Source organism: Elephantulus edwardii, unplaced genomic scaffold (assembly GCF_000299155.1).
Source record: "Elephantulus edwardii isolate Elephantulus edwardi_28Jun2011 unplaced genomic scaffold, EleEdw1.0 scaffold00062, whole genome shotgun sequence".
Taxonomy (NCBI): Eukaryota; Metazoa; Chordata; class Mammalia; order Macroscelidea; family Macroscelididae; genus Elephantulus; species Elephantulus edwardii.
Genome location: NW_006399812.1, coordinates 1,352,896 through 1,366,281, shown reverse-complemented (window position 1 = coordinate 1,366,281; position 13,386 = coordinate 1,352,896). Strand labels below are relative to the sequence as shown.

General features: G+C 39.9%; 1 protein-coding gene across 1 annotated transcript in view; it reads left to right on the top strand.

The window, feature by feature from the left end:
- Positions 1 to 13,386, top strand: part of AFF3 (AF4/FMR2 family, member 3) — a 618,084-nt gene that overhangs the window by 228,614 nt on the left and 376,084 nt on the right. The gene's annotated exons all lie outside the window — the stretch shown is intronic.

The following is a 13,386-nucleotide window of genomic DNA, read 5'->3' as shown; positions in this document are numbered from 1 at the left end:
GCAGAGAATGAAAACGGAATGAACTGGTTTGAAGCCCTACTCAATATGCTGAAAATGTAGTTCTTTCTTATTTTGCATGCTATTATGTTCCCTATTCAGATCCAGTATTCATGGGGTCACTATGAGTTGTAGTCGACCTGATAGCACTTACTAACAGCCTTGTTTTCTGTATGTCTGCCTTTTCATGACTGGTATCTTTTATCTGTATTTCCCCTGTGAACTAGGTTCAGGCTGATATTGGCTTCATTTGGGCTGTTCTGCTGTAGTAGGATTTTCCTAAAATTTCAAACTGATAATCAGGGTGTCAACTTCAACCTCTACTTCTTTTTCACTCATATTTTTCTAATATGTTTCTCTCAGAAAGTGGATAATACACTGGGCAAAACACCAAAACAAGTTAGATAGTTAGATTACATGGTCTGGCAAGTCTCTGGAAAGATAAAATAAAACTTTATTTCAGTACATTCCTAGCTTTTAAACATCCTATACACTCCGTCTTGGTTTGCTTGTGAATTTTACATTGGTAGTTAAGCTTTTTTCAAAGGAAATATATTTTTGCCTTCCGAGAGAGTATTATTTTTTCAACTAATTCTTTAACTGTAAACTTGACTACGATAATTAATTGAAGTTTGAGTTGTTAAATCCACAATGTTGTTTTTTGGAAGAGATTTACATAGAAAGCAGTTTCAGAACAAGTAGTGTCCTGTCTGACTTTTATATACATGAATAAATGTATACTGTGTTTTATATCTGTACAATCTCTGTCCTAGTGCTTTACTTCAAACTAAATTATAAAGATGTTGGTTTACACTGCATCATGCCACTGTTATAAAACAGGACTGACATTGGGGTTGGGGGGAATCTAAGAAAAGCGGGTTTAAATACTGTATTCTGCATTGAAACAGATAAGGGAGAGAACTGTTTGAAAGGAATATATGATTAGGTATTATTTTCATGACAAGAGTCCAGAATGAGAGCTTCATGGAGGAGTGGACTTATATCTAATAAGGGGAGGGTGTTATATAATAATGAAAGTTTGTTTTTGTTGGGGTATTTTTGGTGTTTTCGAAGAGAAAAACCAACGGGGGGGAGGCTTGGGCAGGGAGGAAAAGGTCCAACAGTGAATGAATGTAAATCCAAAGTCTCTATAAACGTAAATTAAAATTTCAATTAAAAAAGAGGGGAAAGATGTTGGTTTAATAAAGCCTGTTGTTGTTTTTCTTTCAACATTCTTTTGTGTTGTTGTTAGGTGCCGTCTAGTCAACTATGCCTCATAGTAACTCTATCAACAACAGATCTGCAGCTTGCCTTATCCTGAGCCATCTTCACCATCTCACATATACTCAAGAGCACTGTTACACTCCCTGTGTCAGTCCATCATGTTGAGAGCTTTGTTCCTTTTTTCTCTGATCCTCTGACCTTCACTGCTCGATGCCTTTTTTCTGTGGTGGGGAAAAGGCTCCAAATATTCCATTTTTAAACCATCGTTCTTTGATTGATAATGATACTTATTTTCTGCAAAGTAATAATACTAGGGCACACACAACTCCTTTCTGGTTTTGATATTTAGAAAACTCCTACTCTGATTTATCCTTCCTTAGTCCTTTTTCTGTGATATGCAGGAACTCACTTGACCTTTTCCATTCTCCAAGCAGGATTTGGGGCACAATTAAAAGATTGAGTAATATCTGTCACAAAAATAAAGTTTACTTACTTATTATTGTTGTTTTTTGAGCAAGTTTTCTGAGGCTATAATTGTACAGAAGGAGATGGATTACTCATCTTGTCCCTAGGGAGTAGCTAGTAGATTCGAACCACTTGGTTTGGGATTGGCATTGCAACTTATTAGTGAACTTCTTTAAAGTTTACTTAAGGTAAAATTTCATTAAAATAAAACAGAATGCGATAGTCAAGAGTTCAGGTTAACTGTTGTGGCTTAATGCAAACTCAAAGGAACATAGTTCAAAACCATCAGGTACTCATATGGAAAAAAATTAAAATTGTCCTTTCATGAGATTTACAGCCTCTGAAAACTTCTTAGGAGAGTCACTTAGTTAGTTCCAATTGCATGTTACTTAACAACAATAATAACTAGTCAAGAGTTTATAATTTTTTCATTATTATTGCTATTTTTTTATTATTATTTCAAAGGAAAACTAGAGTATAATACCTGGGATGCTATATGACCTTTCAGAGGCAGTTTATTCTGTTAATCTTTCTGTTTTTTCTCGTCAAACCAGTGGACTTCCCTAAGCTTTGATTACTGTGGAACTATTAAGCTTTTGCATAAGACTCACAACTCTTTCTGTGATGGCTTCTGGTAAACCCTCAACCTACTTCTACCTTTCCACAATATTGGTTCCTAATGATATTGTTCTATTGATATTTCCACTGTCACAACCCACCTCAAATTAAAACTCAGGTCAGGTAGGCATGGAATGAAAGGGAAGATAGGGGTCCAGGAGATAAATGACTCGCATGCCTATGTAAAGATAACGCTTCCAGAACTACATGCAAGGTGACTGTCCGGGGTGCTACTGTAGAACTAGGGAGAACTACACACTTCATTCTTATCTTCCCAGAGGAGACGGGCCAGGATGGGAGGAAGCAGAGGGACTCGTGGTGCTACAAACTAAGCCTTTTCCTCCTTCATTTCACTTTTTAGGCCAAGGCATTATTAATAGTAGTTGATATTTTAGGACCTACTAGAGTTCCTAAATTAGCTTGAAATTTTTATGGCTGTTCCTTGTCTATCTTATATCAAGTCACCTCCAAGGTCACCTTCCTCTCTTATCCTCTGCATGGGCCCTCCGCCTCACACAAGCACAGAATTCTGTCTCTATCCCAGCCTCTTAGATTGTTGAGTATTGAACACATGTCAGCTCCTAGCCTAGGACCCTAATGTATGGAATTTAGAAGCCTGGAATTTTGTTCAATGAATAAATAAATGACAGTGAAAAAAGTTATCTAAAGGAGGATGAAAAAATATAACTTTAATGAGGCAAAATGTTACAAATTATGGGTATCATGTACTGGCCATTTGAGCGCCAGGGTTCCATGCACAGACTTCTTGGAGCCCAGTTTTCCTTATCTGTTTCTCACCTCATGGAACCTGATGTGGTCAAAAGAGCCAGAGGGAGTTGTCACTTGAAGCCATTGTGTAAGACTCTTGTTAGAGGGAGAAGAGGGTCATGAAAGTGCCTTCAAGTGATTACTGAAAAGCCCCAAATCACTGCTGTTGAGTTGGAGCTAACTTAGAAGCTCCAAGGTTGTGGAGCACCTGGGAAGAAACTGCCCATTTTCCCCTCATGGAGCTGCTGGAGAGGCACATCCTTTGGGTTAGAGGGTGTTCCCTTGATTGTGTTCCTCAGTGTGTTCCCCTCATTACTGAAACGTGAGTGTTCATTTAACCACATCCACCTCATTGCTGTTGAGTTGGAACCAACTCATAGCTGAATAGCTGAACCTCCAGTGGGTTTTCAAAGACTGGAAATTGCAGGAAAGAAGATTGTTCATTGTTCTTGCTCAGCGGAGCTGATGGATTTGAACCTTTGAGTTGGCAGCACAGCTCCCACGAGGCCCTCAGAGCTCTGTGTTAAAGTATTAGTATTTCCTTTCTGTGTGGAATGTATGCTGAGTACATGCTGAGCCAAACAAACATGGCCCCTTAACCTCCTGAAATGTGCAGTCTGTTGGGAGAAATAGGTATTAGCTTGTTTTTTTAAAAAAAAACAATAAATATAAAGTATTACTGATATAAGTACTCAGGATGCTATGAGAGCTTACACTAGGATACTTGACCTAGTCTTGGGTCAAGAACAACTTTCTTGAGGAATGACCTTACTTGGAGGATAAATAGGACTTAAGCAGGTAAGGGAGAATGGAGAGAGTTCCAGACAAAGGACAAGGAAGAGGTTGGCGTGTTGAAGCAGGTCAGTGAGGTCAAAGTGCTAGAGAACAAGCAGGAATAAGGGAAGGAGCCCATTAATGATGTACTTTCTAAGTCATGCTCAAGTTCTTGTAAGCACTGGGGAGCTGCTGAAGATTTTAAGGAGAAAGTGATTAAACTGACAGTTAAACTGTACCACCTTGGCTGCTATGGAGAAGGGGTGTTTGGAGGTGAATGGAAAAAGAAAAGACTAGAAGGAGTTCACATAAAAGATGAATGGTAGTCGCCTCCATAATATAGAGCTCAGAAATGCTGAATTTGGGAAGGAAGGAAGGAAGGAGGGAATTATTAGTTAGGTTTTGAACATTTGAATTTGAAGTGCTACAGAAATGTCCAGATCAACATGCAAAGCCTATCTAAGTATGTGGGTCTGGCGCCCAAATCAAAGGTCTAAGATGCAGACCAATGTTTTAGATAATTCAGTATGTAATTGGTAATAAGATCATGGACATGGATAAATTTACTTAGAGTGAGACTTGAGACCAAGAAGCAGTGAGAGTCTAAGCACTAATATCTTTTAAAGGTCAGAAAGAGCACATTGATAAGGTCAAGTGCCATCTAGTAGTTGAGTGTGACTCACAGTGACCCTGTGAACAGCAGATCTGAACCTCTCCTGTGCCATTCTCACAATCTCTGACATATTCGAGCCCAGTGTTGCAGTCAGTGTGTCAGTACATCTGGTTGAGGCTCTTCCTCTCTTTTATCTGACCTTCCACTTTTCCAAGCATAATGTCCCTCTCCAAGGAACAGCAATTGGCAAATGAGAGTGAGAAAAAGTGAGTAGAGAAGTATGTGAACCAGTAGCTGGAAATTTACTTTCAAATATGGAAGGAGTTATGAAAGCCAAGAATGAGGGAATTGAATGAGCTTAATAGGGAGACTCACATATGATGCGGGTCTCAGGTAGTATCAGAATGAGATCACTTCTCTGTGCCCCATCCCACTAGGAGGAAGGAGTCCCATGGCTGTGATGAACTAAGTAAACTGTGTGTCAAGTCTTTGGACTTCCACAGCCGTCCTGTCAGAGGCTACATAAAAAATGGTTTGACAAACAGAAGTGAGCTAGAGGGAAGTGAAGTGGGACTGATTCAGGCTCACAGAGCCTCCTTCCACTTCACAACTTGAAGGTGGATTATGAAAATGAAAAGTTACAGGGACTCAGGACAGAGAATTTCAACGTCAACAGCTTTATAAGTCTAAGGAGTCAAGAAAGACCAAGATCTTTCTGTGGTTTTACACAATAGATTTGAAAGAGAAAGGTTTTAGGCAACCTTATTAAAAGCTATTTCTGTCAAGAAGTGAGGCAGAATACAGATGAGATAGGAGGAAAGGCCTGGTTTTTATTCGGGTCTCTATTTGCAGTACATTCTGTATACAGAGTTGTTATGTGCCATCAAGTTGACTACGACTCATAGCAACTATATGAACAATAACTTTGAACTTTACCCTATCCTGAGCCAATCTTACTGTCTCCAACATACCTGATCCCATTGCCACAGTCACTGTGTCAGTCCATCTCATACAGGGTCTCTTCTGCACTGTCCCTTCACCCTTCTAAGCATGATGTCCTTCTCCAAGAACTGGCCCCTCCTGGAAACACACCCAAAGCATGTGAGATGGAGCTTCAAAATCCATGCCTCCATAGAGAAAGTTGTTTTCACCCTCTCCAGGACACACTTGTTTGTACTTGTGACAGTCCATGGTTTGTTCAAGCCTCTCCTCCAGCACCACAACTCAAAAGCATCGATTCTTCTTCTGCCATCCTTATTCATTGTCCAGATCACAGATGCATAGCAAATAATTGAGAAGACCATGTTCTGGATCAGACACACCTTATCCAATAACAACTGCTAAATAATGAAAAGCAGGGGCACTTTACAAAGTTTGTACTATGTATTCACTCCTTGAAACTTCACAGTTTCCCTCAAGAGGCAGATACAGTAATCATCACCATTTACAAACAAAGAAACTGAGACACAGAGTTGCTGAATCCAGCATGTCCAAGATCATATGATAGAGGACCAGGTAGTGTCAGAGCTGGAATTTTAATGAAGGCAGCACTCTTTCCTCTAATCTCAAGGCATTCTGACTAAGTCAAGAAGTCCCCTGGCTCATTAATGGAACCACTCAGGCATTTTGCTGTGAAAGGGAGGTTTCTTCTTTCCACATGTTTATGATATAAAAATGCCTGCTCATGGCTTTGTGCACCTGAACTCAGAGAGGTTTTATGTCCAACATTATCAGCCTCATCCTTGACTTCTTTTTTCCTCTCTCTTATTTTTGCTGGGGTGACAGTTTTCACTTCATTTGATTATCGCATGATGTTCTAAAGTGTAACTTTCCCCCCCTTTCTTTCCCAGAGAATTTTAACCTTGGGAGCTAATAAATCTGTGTATTATGGAAAATTCACTTGACCAAGGGAGAAATTATCACTACGTTCAGTGAAGATGGCTGATAAGAGCTAGAAGCCCTCATGGCTGCCATATGTTTGCAACAGACAGTTTTGTAAATTGCACCTTGTTTCATCCTTAAAAGTTCCAGTGCTGTATTACTTGTGTGCTTTTTCCTGCAGTATCCATTAGTATAACTGGCATCACCATTTGTTCAGCAAATAAAATCTGGTTGCGATTTAATGGAATTGTGCAGGACTGGAATCTAAGACGTATACATTTGATGTAAGACCGTTTTAGATGGTATTTGTTGTTGACAGACATATGTAATGAGAGTTCAGTGTTTTGGGATTCTGATCTGAATTTAAGGGATGACCTTAGAGACAACTTCAGTGTAATATCCAAACAGATTACCTAATTTTGGCTTTCATTTTACATCACTAATTTAATTTCCATTTCCTATAAAGTATGACTAGTGGATATTTACATGTCTGTTTATATGAGAGGAATGAATGGTATTGTTTCAATTCTGAAGCCCCAAATGGGTTTCTTGACCTTATGATTAAGCAGATATCCAGGAAAGAAAGACAATTCCTTTCTTGTTAGTTTTCCAGAAATTAAGTAGACTCTTTAATAAGATTTCCAAAGGTGGTGCTTGGAGATTGTCAGTGTGAAGAGCTGGGAACATAGTCGTATGAAATGCAGGTCTTGATGGTTCAGATATAGGATAGTTGGAAAAGAGAAAATTTGTGTTTAAATGTCTAAATTCTCCATAACCACAGTGAGGAGGGATTGGAGTTTCATATCCTCTGGAAAATAAAAGAACAAGACTTGGGGGTTCTTTTTGCGCTGTTAGGATCATTAGCAGGTGGACTTGGGTCATCTCTTCTATCTAGAGAGGCTTTTTCAGACCACCTTGTTTTTACTGTTAATTACTTAATGTGTTTTAAACAGTTTTAGCAGTGGCAAATTTAAGCCCACAGATAACAAAAATCTACCCACGGAGATGATAGACAGGTCTCTTGGATATTACATTGCTCATTTTAGTAAAATAAGTTGAAAACCAAATTAACCTGATGGGAAAACTAATCTGGAGAAATTAACCAGACAGAACTTACAATGTCTTATCCAAGGGAATTATTTTTACTAGGCAGTTCTATGGGTTTTTTTCTTTCTTTGTATTGCTTCTTTTCTGTTTTCATTTGGCCACCTGGTGGTTAAGGACAGCAATACCACTCTTAGATATATTTTTTTTTCTCTAGATACAGTTGCAGAGCAGATTATCCGAGAGGCTGGGCTCTATGAGGAGAAGCGTGGTGTTAGGATTGATGGAAGATCTATCAACAATCTGCATTATGCAAATGACACAACCTTGCTCACTAAAACTGAGGAGGACCTCATGCACTTACTGCAGAGCGTCAAGGACTGCAGCCTTCAGTATAGACTGAGGCTCAATGTCAAGAAGACAAAGATTCTCACCACTGGACCAATCGGTAGCATCAGGATGGATGGTGAAGAGATTTAGATTGTTCACAGCTTCAGTTTGCTTGGCTCCATAGTCAACACTCTTGGCACCAGCAGCCAGGAAATCAAAAAACGTATTGCGATGGGAAAGTCTGCTGTTAGGGACCTCTCTAAAGTATTCCAGAGCAACGGTGTCTCTCTGGAGACTAAGATGTACCTGATACAGGCCATGATCTTTGCAATCACTTGTTATGCATCAGAGAGCTGGACAATGACTAGGGAGGATAGAAGGAGAATTGACACCTTTGAGCTGTGGTGCTGGAGAAGAGTATTGAATGTACCATGGACTGCCAAGAAAACAAACAGATTCATCCTAGAGAGGGTTAAACCAGGCTACTCCTTGGAGGCAAGGATTCTGGGGCTTCGTCTGACATACTTTGGACATGTTGTAAGGAGAGAGAGATCTTTGGAGAGGGACATCATGCTGGATAGAGTGGAGGAACGGCGCAGGAGAGGAAGACCCTCTGTGAGGTGGATTGATTCAGTGACTGGGATAATTGGGATGGGTGTGTCAGAGGCAATGGGATTGGTACAGGATAGAGCAGGGTTTAGGGCTGTTGTACATGGGGTCGCTATGAGTCACAAACGACTCGATGGCACATAACAACAACAGATACAGTTTTAATAGAATTCCACAATATGTAATTGTGCACGTGCAAAACCAATACATAGACCAAGAGGCAGTCATTCCAACAGAACTGAAGAACTCTGCATGGTTTAAACTCAGAAAAGATGTGTGTTAGAGCTGTATCCTTCCTCCATACCTATTCATTCTGTATGCTGAGCAAAATAGCTGATTTATATGAACAAGAATGTGGTATTAGTTGTGCAGATGACACAACCTTATTTGCAGAAGGTGAAGAAGATTTGAAGTACTTTCTGAATAAGATCTGAGACTTCAATATGGACATCATAAGTCAACATCAACAAGGCAGAAATCCTTACAACGGTACTGCTAGGCACCATCAAGATAGACAAAGGTTTAAGTTGTCAGGAATTTCGTTTTACTTTAATCCACAGTCAACACCCATGTTAGCAGCAGTAAAATAACAAAACAAAAAACCAACTAGTGTTTATATGGGGCAAATCTTCTGTTAAGGACCTCTTTAAAATAATAAAGAACAAGAATATCATTTTAAAGACTAAGGTACACCTGACTCCAGCCATGATATTTTCAGTTGCTTCCTATGCATAGAAGAATTAGACAATGCATAATGAAGATTGAAGAAGAATTGAAGCCTTTAAATGGTGATGTTGTCAAAGAATACTGAGTGCATCATGAACTACCAAAAGAACAAAATATGTCTGTCTGGGAAGCAAGGCCATCGAGGTGTTTCTAGAGACAAAGATAATGAAACTTCACCTCACATACTTGAAGCATATTGTCGAGTAACCATTATTGTTGTTTTATGCTGAGAAGTGGGTAGACCAATTCATAGCTAACCCTCTAGTGGGTTTTCAAAGCCTGTGAATCACATGGAAGGAGATTACCCATTTATTTGCTGAGGAGCAGCTTACCTAATTTGAACTACCTGCCTTTATTGACAGTACAACTCCCTACCCACTAGGCTACCAGCACTTCTCCAGGAGGCAGTGGTCCTTGAGAGAGGAAAATCTAAAAAAAAGAAGAAGAAAAAAAAAATACTTGGGAACATTGTGGATCAGCTAAAGAGAAGACCGTCACTGAGCTGGATTGATGCAGTGACTATTAACAATAACAATAGGTTTAAGCATGACAATATTGTGAGGTTGGTGTAGGATAGGGCAACATTTCAATCTGTTCTTAGGGTCACGATGAGTCCTGGCCAACTGAATAGAACCTTTCCATGATGATTCTTTCTCTTCCATTTTTGTAATGAGCTCTCACTTTATTCATGGATGCTATGCTTGATCTCATCCCACAACTCATCTGGTCTTTGATCATTGATGTTCAATGCCTCAAACCTATTCTTAAGATGATCTTGAAATTCAGATGGAATTGATTCAAGATCATATCTTGGTTTCTGTGGATTTATTTTCATTTTCTTCAGCCTCAGTTTGAACTTGCATATGAGTAATTGGTGATCTGACTGACAGTCCACCCCTGGCCTAGTATTGACTGTTGATATTGAGATTCCCCAGTGATTTCTTCCACAAATGTAGTCTGTCTGATTCCTATGCAGCCATATGTAAAGTCATCGTTTGTGTCTTTTAAAAAAAAATTTTTGCAATAAATAAATCATGGTAAATATAAAATTAAATCATTCTATTTCCAACCTCATTTCTGTCACCAAGCCCATATTTTTCAACTAATATTCCTTCTTCACTGTTTTTCACGTTTGCGTTCAAGTCACCAGTTATCATTAATGCATCTTGATTGCATATTCAGTCAAATTTGATCTGCAAGATTCGGTAAAATTTCTCAATTTCTTCCTCATTGGCTCTAGATGTAAGAGTGTATATTTGAATAATGGTCATTTTAACGGGTCTTCCTTGTATGTGTATATTATCCTGTCACTCACCACATTGTATTTCAGGGTAGAAATTGTAATTGACTTTTTAACTATGAATGTGACACCATTATTCCTCAGTTTTTCATTCCCAGCATAGTATATTATATGATTATCTGATTCAAAGTGGCCAGAGCTGGTCCATCTCATCTCACTAATGCCTTACTGATGCCTAGTGAAGATGTAAAAGGTTTTTACAAAAATGGAGGAGAAAGAAAAAACTGAAGTGGATGTCAGAAAAGACACTAAAGATTACACTGGAGCATTGAGAAGCCAAAATAAAAGGAAACCATGTTGAACTGAAAGAACTGACCAGAAGATTTCAAAGGGCAGCTTGGGAAGACAAAGCAAAGTATTATAATGGAATGTACAGAGAGCTGGAATTGTAGAATAAAAATTAAAGAACTTGCTCTGCATTTCTCAAGCTGAACAAACTGAAAAGCAAATTTAAGTCTCAAGTCATAATATTGAGAGATGCTATGGATAATATACTGAATGACTCAGAAATCAGAAGAAGTAGGAGGGAATACACAGAACCAATGTACCAGAAAGCACCATATGAATAAGAGCCAATGCTAATGAAGGAGGAAGTGGAAGCTGCATTGAACACACTGGCAAAAAAATAAGGACCCTGGAATCAATGGAATACCAGTTGACTTATTTCAGTTAACAGATGCAGCCTTGGATGAGATCACCAGTCTGTGCTAAGAAATTTGTAAGACAGCTGTCTAGTGAACAGATTGGAAGAGGTCCTTATTTATTCCCATTCCCAAGAAAGGGGATCCAACTGAATGTGCAAACTATTGAACAATATCATTAATATCACATATTGTTGTTGTTTGTTGTTATGTTCCATCGAGTCACTTGCAACTCATAGCTACCCTGTGTACAACAGCCCTAAACTCTGCTCTGTCCTGTGCCAATCGCACTGTCTCCGACACACCCATCCCAATTACCCCAGATACTGAATCAATCCACCGCATAGAGGGCCTTCCCCTCCTGCACTGTCCCTCCAACCTCCCAAGCATGTTGTCCCCCTCCAAGAACCGGTCCCTCCTTACAACATGTCCAAAGTATGTTAGATGGAGCCTCAGAATCCTTGCCTCCAGGGAGCTGCCTGGTTTAAACCTTTCCAGGATGAATCTGTTTGTTTTCCTAGCAGTCTATGGTACCCTCAATACTCTTCTCCAGCACCACAGCTCAAAGGCATCAGTTCTCCTTCTATCCTCCTTAGTCACTGTCCAACTCTCTGATGCATAACAAGTGATTGCAAAGACCATGGCCTGTATCAGACGCACCTTAGTCTCCAGAGAGACACCATTGCTCTTCAGTACTTTGGAGAGGTCTCTAACAGCAGACTTCCCCATGGCAATACATCTTCTAATTTCCTGGCTACTGGTGCCGAGAGTGTTGACTGTGGAGCCAAGCAAACTAAAGCTGTGAACAATCTCAATCTCTTCACCATCCATCCTGATGCTGCCAATTGATCCAGTGGTGAGAATCTTTGTTTATTTAAAAATGTCTAGAACAGTACATAGATAGGGAACTGCCAGAAGTTCAAGTTGGATTTAGAAGAGGCCGTGGCACCAGGGATTGCTGATGTCACATGGTCCTGGCTGAAAGTAAATAATACCATAAGAATGTGTATTTATGCTTTATTGCTTATGCAAAGGCATTTGAATGTGTGGATCATGACAAGTTGTGGCTGACATTAGGAAGAATGGGAATCCCAGAACACTTGATTGTGCTTGGGTGGATCCTATACGTGGACCAAGAGGCTGTTGTGTGAACAGATCAGGGAACACTACATGGTTTAAAATTGAGAAGGGTGTTTGTCAGGGTTGTATTCTCTCTCCATTCTTACTCAGTCTGTATGCTGGGCAAATTATTTGAGAAGCTGGACTCTGAAGAGGAGTGTGGCATCAGGACTGGAAGGAGACTCATCAGTAATAACCTGTGTTATGCAGATGACTTGCTTGCTGAAAGTGAGGAAAAAATGAAGCACTTGTTGCAGAAGATCAAGCCTTCAGCATGGATTGCATCTCAATATCAAGAAAACAAAGATGCTTACCACTGGACCAGTAGGCAGTGTCATGGTGTATGGAAAGGAGATTGAAACTGTCAACAGTTTCATCTTGTTTAGATCCACATTTGACACCCTTGGTACCAGCAGTCAAGAAATAAGAAGATGCATTGCTCTGGGAAAATCTGCAGTTAGGGACCTCTCCAAATTATTGAGGTGTAGTGATGTCAGTTTGAGGACTAAGGTGCATCTGATTCAAGTCATGCTCTTTCTGATTACTTGTTCTTCGTCTGAGAGCTGGACAGTGAATAAGGATTAGAGAAAAAGAATTGACGCTTTTAAGCTGTGGTGTTGGAGAAGAACACTGAACGTGTATGGACGGCCAGGAGAGTAGATATATCTTGGAGAGGGTGCAGCTGGAGTGTTCTTTGGATGCAGGAATGATGAAATTTCTCCTCACATACTCTGGGCATGTTGCTAGGAGGTGCTATTCCTTGGAGAAGAACATGATGCTGAGAAGGGTGGAGGATCGGCAAAGGAAAGGAAGATCCTCAACTGGGTGAATGGACAAGGTGACTGATGCAGTGGGCTCTTGTGTGTCAGAAAGTGTGAGAATGGTACAGGACAGAACAGGGTTCAGATCTTTTGTTCATAGGGTCACTATGAGTCATACTCAACTCAGTGGCACACAACAACAACAACATGATGATTCTACATTTATCTATCAGAGGTTGTTTGAGTGCCTATGAGGTGGTGCTCATCTCCTGACATTTCAGGGATCTGTTTCAAGTGCTAAAGAGCAAGGGTGCTTAAGATACTTTCCACAAGTGGTAGTACTATTTTATTAATTTTAATGAAAATTTACAGAGACTTTGGATTAACATTCATGCATTGTTGTACTTTTCTCCCTGCCCACTCCTCCACGCCCCTCCTCAGTTCACTCTTCTCTTTGAAAAGTAAAAGAAAAATTCCTTCATTGTTTCACAATCCCTGCCCCCAGGTCCACTCCAC